Here is an 18,006-nt window from a genome sequence, read left to right as displayed (position 1 = left end):
GCGAAAAAAAAAGATTAAATGAAACAGCAATATTTTTGACTAAACCATTTAGAAGTGCTTCATCTACGGTAAATATATTGTATTATATGTCTCTATTAGTGTAGACCGCCAAGGCATGGAAAAAAATTGCTTGTATCTTCTCATACATTTATGTACAACATACTCACGTTTACCCCATATTACCCACATTAATAAGTGGGTACTTATTAAAATAAACATAGTGTTAAGCGCATGGGTATAATAATTTACACAAAAAGTGAATGAATACTTTACAAATTTGACCATTATTGACCCGAACAAAGTCAAATATTTTTACTATTACCTATAACAATAAGATCTGTAAACAATTTTTTCTGCGACCCACCCTAGAAGAAGTTGTGAATTGGCGGATTTAAAAGTATATTTTATGCAATTAGAAAAAAAAAATAAAAACAAGATAAAAAATCGTAACAAAAAATTGGTCAAATTATTAGTTTAGGCAAATTCTGTTGAAAACAATAATCTTTTCGAAATAATCGGAAATATTTTTTAAGTGTCCTTCTTTTTCTTTAAGAATTTGTTAAAAAAAATTGGCGTCAGATAGCAGATGTCAGATAGAGCATGGGTTACTATATGATAGTTTTTTGGTTTTGGATAAATATGCAGAGAATACAGCGAATAATAAACAAGTTATATCATATTATTGAGAATGCTTTGTAAGTATACTTTGTTCTTAAGTCTTAAGAAATTTTCGAAAAAAAAATTGTAGTTTCTTATATTTTGTTTTTGCTTAATAAATTTTGAATCCTAAATTGAAAGAAAATTTTGATTTGCAAAATTCCGCTTTGCTTATTTGTGAAGAATCTCTAGTGTCTTTCTCTCTTTCTTTTTCTTTTTGGTAATAAGAAGGAGACTGTAGTTTGAAGGAAAGAGTTTGAGACTGTAGAAACTTTGAACATTCAAAGTAGTATAGTTTGGCGAAATTACTGATTTGCTATGCTTATCACTTAAGTTAAAATAAGGGGCTAAGGGTCTACACCGACGTAAGTTAATAAGAACTCTAATTATAAGTAAATTCAAAATAAGCACGAAATTAAAACATGATGAAAATTATGCAAAAGCAAAATTTAAAAAGAAATTGTAAGGTTTCTTTGGTCGTTTAGTTAGTAAATCCTTACACTTTTCCAACAAATGACACGGATTCCGTAACATAATTTGACAAACAATTTTTTGATTACTTGTTATTAACTTATTTAATTTTAATAGAAATGTTTTAAGAAACTGGAATTTTTCGGAACTAATGTGGGACTAAATAGAATGATCACCATGTACGTAGACTTGCTCCTGGCCTATAAATTCAATTAATAAGTAATACCATCTGTTTAGTAAGTTGCAAATATTAACCGTTGTATTTGTTTCGTATTCCGTGTACATGTATTTTAATTAATTAACTTTATTTTACATTTAGTAACGTATTTGCATACATATTGATAAATTTATTATAATGCATAATTATATAAGAGAAAATTTAATATTAATTTGTATACAAACATACAATTTTCATTTTTCAATTCTTTTGAAAAAATTTTCCTTTATATAGTCATTTTAATATTTATTATGTGTAGATCTGTTAAGCATATACCAGAACTCTTTTATACCATACTGGGTACATCACATTTTTTGATAAATCTGTCGCGTTCTACAATAAATAATTAAGCAGAAATAAAATCTAGAATAATTATTTTGACTTTTTTTTGTGGTGTTTCAATGGAATCAGTTTTGTAGACAAAAGGCGTTTTTGTTCTCATTATATTTAACGAAAAATTAAAAACAAAATAAAATAAATAAAATTACAAATGACATGGAAAACAAAATCATTTCATAAGTAATTTATTTTTAATACCAATGTATGGGGAGAGATTAAATCTTTTTTTTCAAATTTCATTTCATATAAAAATGAATTACTAAATGAAGGCTTGGTTAATATTGATTTTGGCGTACGACTAAAGTGCTCCTGTTCTGCATTTTATATAATAAATTTTTCCATCATGCATTTGCTTTTTTTGGCAAGGTTTTAAATGACATGAGCATTTTGAGTGGAAGTTATCTTTTTGATACAAAAATGAATACTGTGCAGAGTGTTTCAAGTCACAATTATACTAAAATCAGAAATTGGTGCCTCGAGCCGCAGACAGACATGCAATTTTTAGTTTTGCAATTAACATTCAATTGTAAAATCGTTGTGTGCACATTCAAGCATCTAAACTATTGCGTCAATTCAAATCGAGGGATTTAACTAAAAATTGCACTTAGTTTGTAAAAAATTACAAACTTTTTAAATGCTTGATTGCATGCGACCATACAGTTTTATGCTTTTGGAATGCAAATAAGTAATCAAACAGTTGCAAAACTATAACTTGCATGTTAAGAGTGTAGAAGGAAGGTTTATTTACGTACGCAATTATGGTTCGTTGTTTCATATGTTCATAGAAATATTATCATAGTGTTATTTACGAAAAATTTTAAATTTATTATCTGAATAATGTGAAAAAGAATTGACCTTCTTTTAATGTTTGCAATTTTTTATATGGGAACTATTTCTTTAACACTCTGTTTCTACGTCTATACATGCGAACATTTTTATGAATTGTGGTTCACTTTTCATTTCATTGCTTGGATTATGCCTTTATTTTTAAAACTCTCAGAAGAATTATATAGAATTATTGGATATATGATTAATGCCTCATATTTTACTTTGGACAGATTTTTAAAATATTTTATGTCTTGCTTATTGTTTGTAGGAAGTGAAGAAAAAACATGCAAAAGATGTGAGATATTTTAAAAATCAATTAATTGTTAATCACATTGAAAATATAATTGGCTAAGTATTTAAACATTTTAATTAAATATACAAATTCCAATATTTTTTTATAGTTCAGATCTTTGATGAGTTTCACTGCATTAAATACTGTACAAATTGAAATTTCATGTGTAGTGAAAGACTTTATGTAAAATTTATGGAAGATATTTTGGAACATTGAAACTGTAATAAGGGACGATTCATATACAAACTTGCGACAACTCGTATTTATAGGCACTTTTCTCAGTTACTATATCAGATCTTGCACACATTTAATATTATTTACACATTTAATAGTTTTATTTCTGTTTTTGTGCCTATTTCAACAATTTATAAATTAAATGATTTAGAAAATAAATATTGAAAAATGTACAAAAATTAAATTTAAATTACGGTTGCTGCTTTTATACAGTCAATTTTATTGTCTTGTGGGATCATACAGTAATAATTGCACGCTAATTGGAATAGTATGCATATTCTGTCCTTTAAAATGACTTTATAGGAATTTTCAAGTTATTTAGCATGTTTTTTTAAGACTAAAGCAAAATAAAATTACCAAAATCATTTTGAAATTACAATCAAACTTGAATGATATGTTGTATTGCATATATGCTAATTACTAGCGGAGCTTTTGAACAGTGATTCATTTTTTATTTTTCATTCATGTATAAAAAGTGAATTCTATATAGACTATAGATTGAAATTACAAATTTATGAATCATTAATTTTTTATGATTTTTATATTATACCAAATAATTTAAGAAATAAATAAGTACTTAAATGAATATTCAGAAAAAGAAAGTAATCTGCACAATGTCAGATTGTAATTAAAAAATTTTGTTTTTGTATTCTTGCGGTGTTTATAATTATATTTCTGAGAAAATAATCTTAGAAACATTAAATTAAATTCTATTGTATTTGTTATGAAAACTTTGCAGTAAAACTTCAATAAAATATTGCTTTTTGAAAATCGATGTTTGTAGTTTGCTATCATGATTCATGATTTTGTTAAAAATTTAGAGATATTTTGCGTAAATGCATGCTGTTCGAGATTGTAGAAAAGTAAGCAAAGTAATAAAATAATTAAGATAATTAATCCTGTTTTGTGGCAATGAATTTATTATGAAGAGAAGAGATTCTTAGAATCAGGCTGTATATTACGTATTAATGCATATACAAATTTAAATTGTTTTAAGTGTAAAGAAAACAGATACAAAGAGTTCGGCACGGAAGTTTTCTTAAAATTAATAACCAGTATGATTGTATGGAACCTTGCCGTACTGTATGCGGTTAAAATATGAATTAAAATTCATTTCAAAGATATTAAAATTTCAAATTATTTGATAATAAAAAATTATAAAGAGAGTTATAAAGATAAGCAATAACTTCGGAGAACTAATGCAGAAGTACAAAAAATAATGCGAATCAAGTTTCTAAATAGCAAAAACCAGCAATAACGAATATTATGTATTAGCATATGAACATTAAGCATATACTGCCTTAGTAGCAGGGCTGTCGTTTGGGTTTCGAACGCAATGAATTAAGTGTAATTAAGTAATAGAATATTAATAAAGATAGAATGGTTGAGTATGACGAACTGTGAAATTACAAAACAACAACCCCGCTTAGGAGAAGGTAATATACATACATTTGAACTCGCTTTCATTCTTCTCAAATTCCCTATTATGACAAATTAATATTAACAATATTTTTTGCATGCATTCATGTAAGTAAATGTATTTTAATTTCTAAAATAACTTACTATTTAATTATTATAACTCTCTCTCTCTCTCTCTCTCTCTTCCTCTGTGCTCTCTGTTTTCTTATTCTATTATAATCTCATAATAGTTTTATAGAAGTAATTAGCATAAAAATGTTCTCTAAACAAAAAGTAAGACCTTTGTACTAATTAAAAAAAATTTTTTTTTCTAGTTCTTTGTACTAATTAAAAAGTTATTAAAAATTAAAAAAGTTTATTTAAAATTGTATTAGATTTCATGTTTTTTTTTTATTGCATTGACATTTAGTAAGGGTATAGTTTCTAATTTTAATGGTAATTTACAACTACAATCATAATACTTGTGTATATAAAATGTAAGTGCCTACTTTTATACACAATAGATAATTGAAATTTATCCCTTTTATGTGCTAAAAATTGTAAAAACAAAAAATAATGAATATTATTTTAACTTGTCACTATAAAAATGAGGGGGTAAATAAACTTTTTTTTTCTCTTTATTGTTGTATGAATAGTTTTTTTTTGTGTTTTTTCTGTACGTACTTTGTTAAGTAAGTTTGACATTGAAAAATTTTCATAATTTTAATAAATGACTTATGAATTTTATATGTATGTATACAAATATGTAAAATGTATGTAATGTGCATTACAACAGAGTAATATTGGACATGAATAGAGTCATACAAAATCTTAACATTGACTGTGTATGATTTTAACAATACACAAAGGCTTCAAAAGAGTACGTATATCGTATTTGTATTAATGTAGGTATATGAAATGTAAAAGTGGGCATAAAGGAGGATATTTAGAAAGAAATTCTTATAATATAAGATAAAAGTTCAAGGTCAGACTTAATATAAAGTATACATAAGTCTATGTTATTGTACCATATAGCTGCGAACAGAAGCACGTACATATTATACATAAATAAAATAGGTATATGTATGCCTGCCTCCATTATGGAACATGTAACTTGGTGTCTCAATATTAACACACTCAGGTACTAATATATAAATATTACGTTAATCTACAACGGTATATGGGTAGGGTATGGTATTTGTTATCTGGCGTTTCTGTGTGAGTATAAAGAATAAAGAGACAAAAAAAAAAAACATGTATTTTTTTTATCAAAGGAAAACGACAAAAAAAAACGTCATTTTTTTTGTCTTCTTTAGAAAATGAAGACAAAAAACAAACAAAAAATGCGAGTGAACGCTTTAAAACGCTGTAAAAAAACCTTAAAACATAAATAAAAAAAAATATTTACTTTTTTACAATATTATGTAAAAAAAACATAAAAAAAAAGTAAAAAAAGAATAAAATGAAAATCCTAATGGAAAATTTTAAAAAGCTTTTTTAACTTCATCTCATTTTGTTAGATTTTTTTTTGATTTTTCTTTTTTTTTTCTTACTGTTTACTGTAATGAGAATAGGTACGGTATGTATGGTAGCCATGCGGGAATTCTTAATGAGATTTTCTATGAAGAAAACAAAAACGAATAAGTGAAAAGTAAAAAACGAATGCTACCTACCATGTTATTCTCGTTTCTCTTTATTTTTTATTCTTATTTTGTTTTTCATTATTTTTCGTGTTGATATTATTCCTTCTTATAACCTTTCAAGGGTATAAAATGAAAAAAGATTCCTTATTTCAAAAAACATATTCATTGTGTGTTTATACGCATGTATGTATGGGTTGGTGTAACCTATATGAAATTTTTAAATTTTACATAAATATTTAAAAAACAAAATTTAATACGATTTCAATAGAAGAACAATATTATTGACTTTGAAATGTCAAATAAAAAAAAGAATAGAATTTAAAATAGTACGATAAACATTGAGTGTTTCATGTAGAATATGTACATATTTTTGTATGCATGTATATCCTAACTAAATCGATATTGGATTATATATCAGGTTCATGTTCAAGGTTGTATAGAACTGCCTCATATATTGAATTAAATGCAACTGCCTTACTGAAATGACTTATTGTCGAATATTTTATCTACTTCAATTACGTCTACTAACTTAATTTCAGATTAAACAAATTATTGGCAGTTTACCATACATGTATAGTTGACTTTCTATAATTCTATTGTCTATCTATAGTTTTTCCTAATTCTAGATTTTGATTTTTGTTCCATATGCATGCATTGAACATACAATTCTCTCCTAGAATTTTAAAAGTGTATATAATTTTCATTCTTCTATATTTCTTATCCTTTCATGTTAAATATAGAAAAGATGCTTGACTAAGCAAATTTCTCGAATATTTTATTAAAAAATAGAAGAAAAACAAAATTAACAAAACAAAAAAAAACGTGCAATACGAGAATTTTGAAATAAGAATGAATGTATACGTCTGCAGTGTTATCATTTGTTTAAAAATTTATTGAAAATATTCGTGATGAAAATATCATTGGAATACAAAAGAATAACAATTTCAATTTACATACTTACATACAAAATTATATTGTTATTTTTTTGTAAATTTCACATATACACATGTACATAATGTTCCCTTATTACGTATACAATATTATAAAATGAAAAGCATTTGTAATGTAAAAAATTTGTAAAAAAAAAATTATGTAAAAATTATGTAAAGACTTTCTGTTGTATTACAAAATTTGTGTACACGTTTTTTGTTTTTATTGCTTCTTTTTTTTTTTTTGTAAATTACAATTCAAATTATTTTCGAAAAATTCAATCTCTCTTTCTATATATTTTTGAATAGAAACATATTACTTATTTAAGTGAGTATACGTACGCCTTGAATTATGCAAACAATATTGTATTGTAATGCATCAATAAAATTAAATTTTATGCTTATACATTTTGTATACACTTAATTTTAATAGTGTATATTAAAATTTGTATGAATAGATATCTTATAATTCAAAAGTATATTCTTATTTGAACTAAAAGATTACGAATATTTTTTTTTAGATTAAAAATCTATATATTGTTTGTGATTGGTGTATTAAGCTACGAAGTTAGTTTATTACGAAGACTATATACAATATAATACAAATTAAGTCAGTATTAAAAGAATACTGGCTAACACTACCGCAAGCATTTAAAATATAAAATATTCTCGTAAAATAAAATCAAAGCAGTAGGGGAGAAATATTGTAAAGTTCTTAAATATTTTAATTGTAAAGCAAAAGTATCCCAAATAACAGAAAATAAATCAGATGCATTTTGTATTATTCTAGAAGTGGGATTTTAAATATTGTTGTTTTAATATGATTACTTCATCCTATTTAATTAGCATAGCTTCTTAGTAGATATTTAATTGATAATATAAAAATGTCATCATTATTAAGGTTTAATGAGAAGCAATAGATTTTTATATAATCCCTTTAATTATTTCATATTCTCGCATACATCAATTCAAATTTAATATTACATAGTTTGAGTATAAAACAGTTTCTAAGTATACATTAAAGTTTGCGTGTGTAATTTACTTGCAGAAAACTAAAGTCATTAAAAATTACTGTTCTGGCTTAGTGATTATCAAGTTATTAGTTTGTACACGAGATTTTACCATAAATCTTCTTCCAATCTTAAAAATTCAGTGAATTTTCTTAACGCCAACAATAGTATGTTTAGTTCGATACTAGAGGCTCAAATAAAAAAAATACAATTTTTTAAATTACACATACGAGTACTTTCTGTATATACAAATATATATTCTGAACCAAATTTTTCGGAATTTGAACCAATTTTTGTGCGTGCCACTCGGTACTGATTGACTATTGAGTTATCTAATACCAGGAAATCCAGCTTTTATTGGAAATTTTTAAAAAACTTTTATCTATGCCAATTGCGAACCGGCATAATTTGTATAGTTTACAAGAATTGCATAAGTATATTCTATACACATAAATTTCTTGTATTATTATAAAAATGTCTATTTATATTTCAATTTAAGCACACTTTATGACACATATCCGATTCATATTGATTTCTGTATAATTTTCCCACAAAAAAAAAAATTAACGTAAATAATTTCCCATTTATTTTTGTTTTTCTTTTGTTTTAAATATAAAAAATCTAACCACAGATACTGTGCCTTATATGGAACACATTACATATTTAACTTCCACCTCAGATAAAAATAGAAATAAAAATTGTATTTCATTACCAAACTCTATAAAGTTTGATGTTGATTCTATTTGGACTTTCCGAAGAACTTTAGAACATTCATAAAAATAATATTGTGGTAGTATAATTTATTTTTTTCCCATTTTCTTCATTAAAATTGATAATTTTCCACTATTTTTACACAAACAACAGAGTAAGAAAATTTTTCCGATATTTGTCATTGACATTTTTCTAAGAAAATTAACTTTTTTCTTTTCTACCTTCATTTCTCTAACATTTGTTTTGCAATTTAGGTCACGTACTTATCACAAAAGAGATTGCCAAAAAATAAAAACCCTCCTTTCTTTTTCACGTACCTTTCCTATTGCCTTTTTTCAATATTATTTTTCTTCTCTTTATTTTGTATCTGTTGTCTGTCATGTACCATTTCTATTCCAACTTTTACTTTAGTTATCAAGCCCAAACCATAAATGTATTATACACCAAGAAATTCTATTAAAAAATTTCAGTTTTTTTCTAAGACAAAATTTGAAGAAAAAAAAAAACAATAATAAAAAGATTACAACATTTTAAAGGTAGAAAAATCCACGCAATTTTTAGTTTTTTCTTTATTGTCTATTTTAACTGTAATTATTTGACAATTGAAAAATTATGTTTATATGAGACATCTAGGAAGAGCAAGAAAAAAATTCAATCTGAATTGTCAATTTCCGCTATCTCTTAAATTATTCAAATTAAAAAATTGAATGTTTTTTTGACACCTACACGATTTAAGTACCTACTTACTTGTAATTTTTTTTTTTTACGAAAGGTGAAACACTTTTACTTTAACCGGCTTTTTTGTTTTTTATATTTTGAATTCATGATACCAAAACCTATATTACTCATTTCAAATATAAAGTATGCGAATTACGTACATTAAAAAAAAAAATTATTACCGTTATAATCAAAAAATAATAAAAATGTCATTTGATGTGTCATTTTGTAAATGACATTTTTCTTATTTCAATTTCGTTTCACTATTCAGATTCAATATTGAAAGTCAAATTTTAATATGATAATGGAATTTGCTTCACAATATGTGCACGTATGATTCATCATGCGTACTCACTAGGTACATACATATAATGTTTGTATAGCGTTAGTATGTGCGTTAGTAATGTGACATAAAATAAATTATAATATTTTTATAAAAATGTAAACATGATTTATCTATTTTATATATTTTGTTTATTTTATAGACTAGTTATTATTAATATTCGTATGTCACTATTAAATTGATTGATTGTTATGAAAATACAAATATTTAAATATATATTATAATTTATTAAATAAATTGGTACAGTAGGGTATGTTTAAAAACAAAAAAATTTCAAGAAGCATTTAATAAAATTTCATTTTAAATTTTTTATTCGAAATAATTCACCACCTAAGAGGTGAAGAATAAATCAAGTGGAACAACATAGTTTTATTACTCATAAGTAGAAATACTTTTTTGCAACGAACTTTGTGGTATTCACGATTTGCGCTAAAATACGTTCTGTAATACAAAAATTTCTTAAATATTAAGGCAAATCAGAACAAATTTCTGAACTTAAATAAAAAATTATTAAAATCATAAAAATATTCTTAAAAATCATGATTCAATAAACCTGTGTTGTAAAAGTAACTGAATGAAATACCAATAATATACACTATCAATTGATTCTAACCATTATTACTGATGGATAGAATCACTGAAAAAACTGCTTTAGAAATATTATAAAAGCTATTCCCTAATACAAAATAAGCTCCGTAAAATTTATTAAAATCAAAATACATTTCGTAAATTTCAACAGTTAACAATAATATTGAATTTTACTGTACTACATATAATATTAGTATAGTAGGTTCTATATATTTATAGAATTAATTTATATTAAAATATTTGCATTGTACTCAAAGATGTAAAACAAAAATTGAAGATAAAACAAGAAAATTACTAACAAAAAATTTTAATGTAAGTATGTGTGTATGTATGTATGTTTTAACCGCAAATAATTGATTTTAATAAGGAAATTAAACAAATATTAAAAGTACTATACCTATAAAATGTTGCTAGACTATTGAACTGTGGGGGAATACGTACTTATAGTTTTTTTATAGCTATGATAAAATAACAAAAACAGTGAAAAAATTTATGAATGAAAAATATATTAAATTCATATACATACATACATCTGTATAAATACGGTATATATACGGTATATGTATACAGTATATACCGTATAGTGTTCAAAGTTTTTGTGGTTTTAGGTTAATTTCATTCATAAGCACGATTAGTAATCTTAAAAAAAAAATGTTTATTTTATTTTTTAATTTTTGTTGTTTTTTTTTTTGAACCAATTTCGGAAATCAAATATACACTTATAGTATATCAATGTTTGTATGTAAGTATGTATTCTTCACTTCTTTATATAGATACCTAAAAACAATGATTCGATTATTCAAATTTCCAAAAAAAAAAAAAATTTCTTAAAATTTTTTAGAATATTTTTTAAACGTAAAAGGAAATTTACAATAAAAAATTATTCGCATTTTTTTTATAGGTTTTTGCGGGAAATTGCTTTTTTATGTGTAGACTTGCTGAAATTATAATTAATTTTGGCTAGATATAATAAAACTTTTATGGACAGCTACTTAATTTAATCACATATCTAAAATCTCTAATATAGATCTAAGCAACATGTTGTAAAACTAAAATGCTATGAAACTGTATCGAATTTTTGGAGAAAGTTCAATGTATTTTGTTTACACAGTTGTAATGCAGTGTGGTTATAAAATATACGGTCAAATTCATAACAAAATATTTTTATCAATAATTGTTTATAACTATTGCAGAAAATTCAAAAATATTATAAAAGTTTTCTAATTTTAAAGTGATTCATTTAAAGAGGTAAGATTCCAAAATTTTGATGATTTATTCATCCGGAAATAATAAAAAATGTAATCTACATAAGTACATACATACAGAGTTATAATATATTTTTGTGAATAATTTTTATATTTTGTATGTTATTGATTTAAATTTTATATGAAATGTGAAAAATGTAAGCTCTCTGTATTAAGTAATTATTTCGTAATTGGGATTTTTGTATCCGATAATTCTTATATTATTTGGTAAAATTCTATTATAATTTTCAATTATAATCATTATGGTTGTGATTTTGATATTATTAGAAATTAAGACAGATAAAAAAATCAATAAATCCAATTGTATAGTTGCTTTATGCAGTATTTTGGGCCTAATCCAATGAATCCAGTTCAGTTTGTTTTCAAAGCAGTACATTAGTTATATAGTATTTTGTTTCTTTGTGACCTCAACGATAATAATAACTAACCCCACATAGAACGGTCAAGTATTCGTTTAGTTCCTACTATTCAGATGGTTCAGATTTTACTCAAAATATTTTTTTAATTCAATGCCTAGAATATTCAGAATAAAGTATATTCAACAATTTATTTCATTGTATGTGTGTTGTGTAAAGCAACAGGTATGTTGCTTTACAAACCAAATTTTAAGTTATCATTTAATAAACATGAAATTTTTTCTGCTAACACCTAAAATAACAGTAGCATTAAAAACTTTTGTATTTATTATTACTATTGCTTTTATTATTGATAAATTTGTTCATATATCAGGTGAATGAGTCGTACATAGTGCTTGCTGTTAATATTCTTTACATATAAAAATAATACTAAACCGGTAGATACATACGAACCGGTATAAAAATACTTGAGAGTTAAATAAGTCATTATTCTTGGAAAAATGAGATGAATAGCTGCTAAAAATTGTGACTCATTTTTGATTTTTGCAGATTTTTCTTTTTCTTACTCTTATGCTTGTTTTTATTATTTATAAAGATTTTGATATTATTGTGATGTTTTTGCTGGTGTCGATGATTTTGTAAATTTTAGTATTATGTATATGTACATGTTTGTTTTTTGAAAATTTTATAACCTACGTTAAATAAATTTAGTTTTTGGTTTTAATTTGCATGGATCGGAATTGGTATCGTTAATCGATGATGATGATACATCTTTAAAACAATAAACAAACAAAAAAGATTTTATCAGGTTTCTGCGGTTAAAAGTCCATTAAAATGTTTTGAATTCATTTTAATATTCACGAAATTAATTTAATTTAAATGATACCTAATTAATATGCAGACTAAAGAAAAATAAAAATGCGTATTATAAAGTTTATAAAAATAAGATATAAAGAGTAAGTAATAAGAATTTTGTTACTTTTTACTCTCGACAATTATTCTGATATATGTAAGAAATTGTTGAACAAAGCAGAATGTTGCAGATTTTTTAAAAACGTATAGAAGCTTTACAAAAAAGATAGTAATTTTTCACATAAAAAATGTAGTATTTTGTGTTCATATATACACAAACTTATGGAAGAATATTCGCAAAATTTTTAAAAACTTTTACATTTTTAAGAAAAAACGTGCACAAAATTTTAAAGATTAAAATTGAACAAAAAAAAAATGTTCATTTAATGTAAAATATTTGAATCAGTAATCATTATGTTTTAATTACAAAATTTTTTTCATAATATTGTTGAAAAGAAGTATCGGATAATGCCCTCTTTTAGGACAATGACCGAATAACTTAAAAAAGAAAAAATATTTTTAATATTATTGTTTACAATATAAGAACGGAAATCATTTAAAAAGTTGTACTTATATTGTATAACAGAATTGAAATTAAAAATAAAATTGTTCTTTTCAATATTGTTCGAAAGTTATACCTTTCTCGTATTTCTTTTTCTGGGGTCACGATATATTTTGTAAACAAAATCCTTCTTGTCCTTCATGAACTTTTAAATGTGATCGATTGCGACCATCTCACGTTAAATTAAACTATTTCTGCAATTCAAGTTATTGAATAATAAATGTACTAGTAAACTTTTATATTAAATAATTTCATATAAGTAGATGAAATTTTAGAAACTCAAATATTTTTTTTAATTTTAAGGGCAACCAAATGAGAATTATTCTCAGTACCTACTTAAAAAATAAACATATTATGCAAAAATTAATAAAATAATATTAAAATAAAATATTCTACCCATTCTCCACAAATTAATATTCATACAAGTACTAACAATATTTTTCAATGACGTTCTTGCCATATGGCATAAAAAATTTTGATGCTCTATGCTTCTACACCTAATTTATAAAATTAATTATGACAGTGTTTTTTATACTTATATGAATATTCATCAATTATTGTACGTGTACATACATTTTTTTAATTTATTTAAAAATATGTATATTATCTTATACTTAACATGCACTAGACTCCAATTTTATCATAAAATTTATTTTTAAAATTATAATTTAAAATCGGCAATAAATGGACATTATATTTTGGGAAACAATTAATGTTTAAAAATTTATTTAAATCTAAGTATATTTTATTTGTAAAAATGGGAAAATTTTAATAAAACTTTTCTATTGCACCATAAATTAGGTCATTTTGTATTTCATATGTTAAGGCAATTAAGAGTTTTTTGAAGAATTTAAATGTCTATTTTCTACCATTAATTTTTTTTTTAAAAGTTAGCTTTCATATACCCTTCCTAATTTCTTTTTTTTTTCAAAAAATTTCTTATCTGTATTTAAATTTATTCCATGTCAATAAAAAAAAATTTGGCTAGACCAAGTAGAAATTATGGGAAATTTGTAAGAAATTCTTGTTCAAAATATGAACCAGCTACAAAAAAGTTGTGATTAATTCTAACAATAAGCGAGTTATTATTCTACGGTATTTATTAAACAACCTTTAATGTACCACGTTACGCAACAGTAACACGTTTTTCTGTTGAGAATACGTAAATTTTGTGGTTTACCAACAAAACAAAATGAAAAAATCTTTTATTCTCAATTAACAGAACGTTTGTTTAGAAAAAATAATTACATTTTATTGATTGCGGTCGGATCACAGACTAAAATTAAAGTGTCTGATTTATAACTAACTTTTTCGTATTTTATTTATAACATATACGTAAGTATGTATGTATATATTTACATATATTTTTTATGTTCTCCACACAGATGAAAACATAAAGTGTTATTATTTGCACTAAACTTTATGAAATTTTTCTTATTTGTAAAACTTTTCTTCTAGTTCAAGGTTAAAATAAGCTTTAAAAAAATAAAATAATTTATATTTAAGTATTTTTCAATTTTCAACGATTCTCAGTCATTAATCATTTAATTTTTATTTCAACATAAAAAAATACTATTAAATTGCATAATTAATTAATTAAAATATGAATATTAAAATTGATTTAAAATTATTATTTTAAATTAAATTCTTTTGAATTAATTAAAATTTAAAATCATTTATTAATAATGTTGTTAGTTGCAATAATTTATCTAGTTATAAACGCAATTTACAAATCAATTTAAATTTTTATCTTCGCAAATCAAAACGCAAATATACAAAAATACAGTTGAACTTGGATAGGAGGAATTCCGAGTGAAAATTCCATTGGTAAGGGATTTTCCTTAAATAAAACTTGCACATACGACTATCGTGCTAAAAACATTTGTATAAACAGTAAATAAAAGTAATGTTTTAATAACTGTTAGAAAATGTTTTTATAATGCAGAGTTAAACATGTTTGTACCCAACATGGGTATAATAATTTAATAAAGTTGAAAGTAAAATTATTTGCACTTGTAGACCGAAAACAGATTTGATTGAAAATTCACTGGACCGGAAAAATTATTCTCAATTATTAAAAATGTTGCTTTTATCCAGATTCAACTGTATTAAGAAACCCACATTAATATTTATCCACATAGTTTTATTTCACTTGCTCATTGAATTTTCAATTTTGTTTCAATTAACATAGCAATTGATAATACAAAATTAAAATTAATAATTGAAGTAGACAATGCTATAAATGCAACAAATTCGCTGTATGACAAATAATTAGAAAAAAGAAATATAAGTATTATATTATGTACAAGTTGTTGAAAATGTAGACGGTAGCCTTTGGTTCAGGTATAGTTAATTATTATCATAAGAGTTAACTAATAAGTCACTATTTTTTTACGAGAAAGATCAATATAAAGAGAGGGCAATATAATATTAGAAGGAAGATGTTAATTGCAATAGGTACAAAGAAGTTGTTGCACAAATATGTACGAAATCTCATTATGTCCGAAAGTTCTTAAAAATTTTTGGTTTAAGAACTCCTATATCATTTAACATACAAGTAGTCTATATTGCATTATAAGAAATTTAAAATAAATAGTAAGAATTAAGTAAAAATTTTAAGCTTTATAAAAGTGAATAAATTTTTATGAGTTTCAAGGGTTTAAAATATTTTGAATAAAGATTTTAAAATAAATGAAATAAGTTTATTTTGTATAAAAAATTAAAACCGAGGTTGTAGTTCTTAATAAGCTGCTAATATGTTGGTATACCTATAATAATTATGTTCAAATAGAAATATCCCACCATATATTTTAATATTGTATTGCAAATTACAAAAAAATCTTCTTTGGCAGTGTTATATGAAATTTCTTATGTGTTATACCGAAAAATTTTTAAAATACAAGTACAGCTATTCAGAATTTTATTAGTTTTTCTACAATATTAAAATTTTTTATTTAAAAGCTATAGGTAATATAAAAATATTTATGACTTACCACGTATTCTTGATGATTCCAATTAGGTAAATGTTCTTTTTTATCATTTAATGCTGATTTTGAAAAATATATAAAATTATTTAAATATCACTTTGTACAATATTTAACAATTTATAAATAATATCATTTAAATAAATTTTCTTTTTTCAAATAAATTCTTTTACACTATAAATATTTTTAGTTTTATTTTTTTTTCTGTTTCTATTATTAGGAAGGAAATTTCAAAATGTTGTTGAATCGATAATCAAATGTAATTGTAAATTTTCTTTATTCTTTTGTTACTATTAATTTTTTTTTTATATTTTATCTTGTAACACTTTGTAAATTTGTTTAACTCGTTTTAATTTTTCTTGGTTACTATTCATATATCAGTGGCTTCAAGCACAAACGACTTAAGTCTGTTTTAGTGATTTCGAGATAAATGCATTTTAAACTTTAAATTTAATTTTGAAAAAAGTTATGAAGTTTTTTGAACCAATTTTTTTTTTGATTGAAAGATTATTAAAAAAGGAAGCGATTAACTCATAATCTGAAGTTAAACAACTAATAGTATTCTCATAATTATGAAAAAAGTGAGATAGGCGGTTATACAAAATTTATAAAAAGCACTTTGCAAAGCATAACTCGACTTAGGCGATTTGTGAAAAATTACTTTTGCATTTTCGTCAAACTTAAGTCGACTTAAGCTGTTGTTGCAAAACTGAAAATATGGTTTTAGGTGACTTAAGTTGTATTGAAAAGGGAAGAAATATATATATTATTTTTACGTTATTTGATTTTTCAGTTTTTTTTCAAATCATTGTCATAAAAAACATAAATTGAGGTAAAAAATGAATAAACTTCAAGTAAAAATTATTTCTAAAAGTTTAAAAATAATTTTTTTATTAAATTTAAGAAAGGTGACAGTATCTCTTATTCTCTCTTGGATTCTTCAACTAAATATGGATGAGTATCTGCTAAATCTCCAGTCTTAATCGTTTTGTAAAATTTGTAAACCAACATATTAAAAAATTGCATCAAGTACTCTATGTTTTTCTTTTTTGGGACTAATTTTCTCTTCTTCTTCAATTTGGAGCATGTCTTGAAAATCTAACTAATTAACACCTCGTCTTAAAATATAAAAAATCTTTGTATAAACTGTTCTTATAAAATATTTTTGGAAGTCAATTTTTTGAAATCTGTGGTGCGACTCTTTCCACTTAAGAGAATTTCAAAAAGTAATTCAATTACAAAAAGGCTTCATTGTGCAACGGATCTGACAAAGTTGTTACATTATTGTAAAAATTAGCACATAAAGTAATCTCTAAAATGAGTTTATGAGTTTTATGTTTGTTATTTTATTTATGTACTATAGTCCATATGACTTTCTTACTTGTTCATAATGATACTAAATGCGAATTAATTAAAATTTTTAAATCAAAAACAAAATGAAATTGAGTGTGAGTCATTACAACTACTGTAATGAAAAGTCAAATTCGATAGTGAACTCGAACTCGTATAGAAAATAATAATTCGATACTTGTGAAAATTAAATCTTGGAGACGTATTATTAATTACTTATAGAAAACGGTTTGTTCGTCAGTTTTTCTCTAAGTTCTGCC

The 18,006-nt window shown here is 23.9% G+C and overlaps 1 protein-coding gene across 5 annotated transcripts in view; it reads right to left on the bottom strand.

Moving 5' to 3' along the window:
• The window catches only part of LOC129611244 (matrix metalloproteinase-2), a 110,194-nt gene extending 93,620 nt beyond the window's left edge, over positions 1-16,574 (bottom strand). For 2 of the 5 annotated variants that reach the window (XM_055524291.1, XM_055524290.1), the window contains exon 1: positions 16,406-16,573. The gene's annotated coding sequence lies outside the window, so the exon portion shown is untranslated. Of the gene's footprint in view, positions 1-16,405 lie in introns of all 5 variants that reach the window. The other 3 variants (XM_055524288.1, XM_055524292.1, XM_055524289.1) reach the window with 2 other exon arrangements.
• Between the last annotated feature and the right edge of the window lie 1,432 nt (positions 16,575-18,006).

Source organism: Condylostylus longicornis, unplaced genomic scaffold, assembly GCF_029603195.1.
Source record: "Condylostylus longicornis isolate FDR11 unplaced genomic scaffold, ASM2960319v2 ptg000048l, whole genome shotgun sequence".
NCBI classification, from domain to species: domain Eukaryota; kingdom Metazoa; phylum Arthropoda; class Insecta; order Diptera; family Dolichopodidae; genus Condylostylus; species Condylostylus longicornis.
This window is presented reverse-complemented; position numbering and strand designations above follow the sequence as displayed.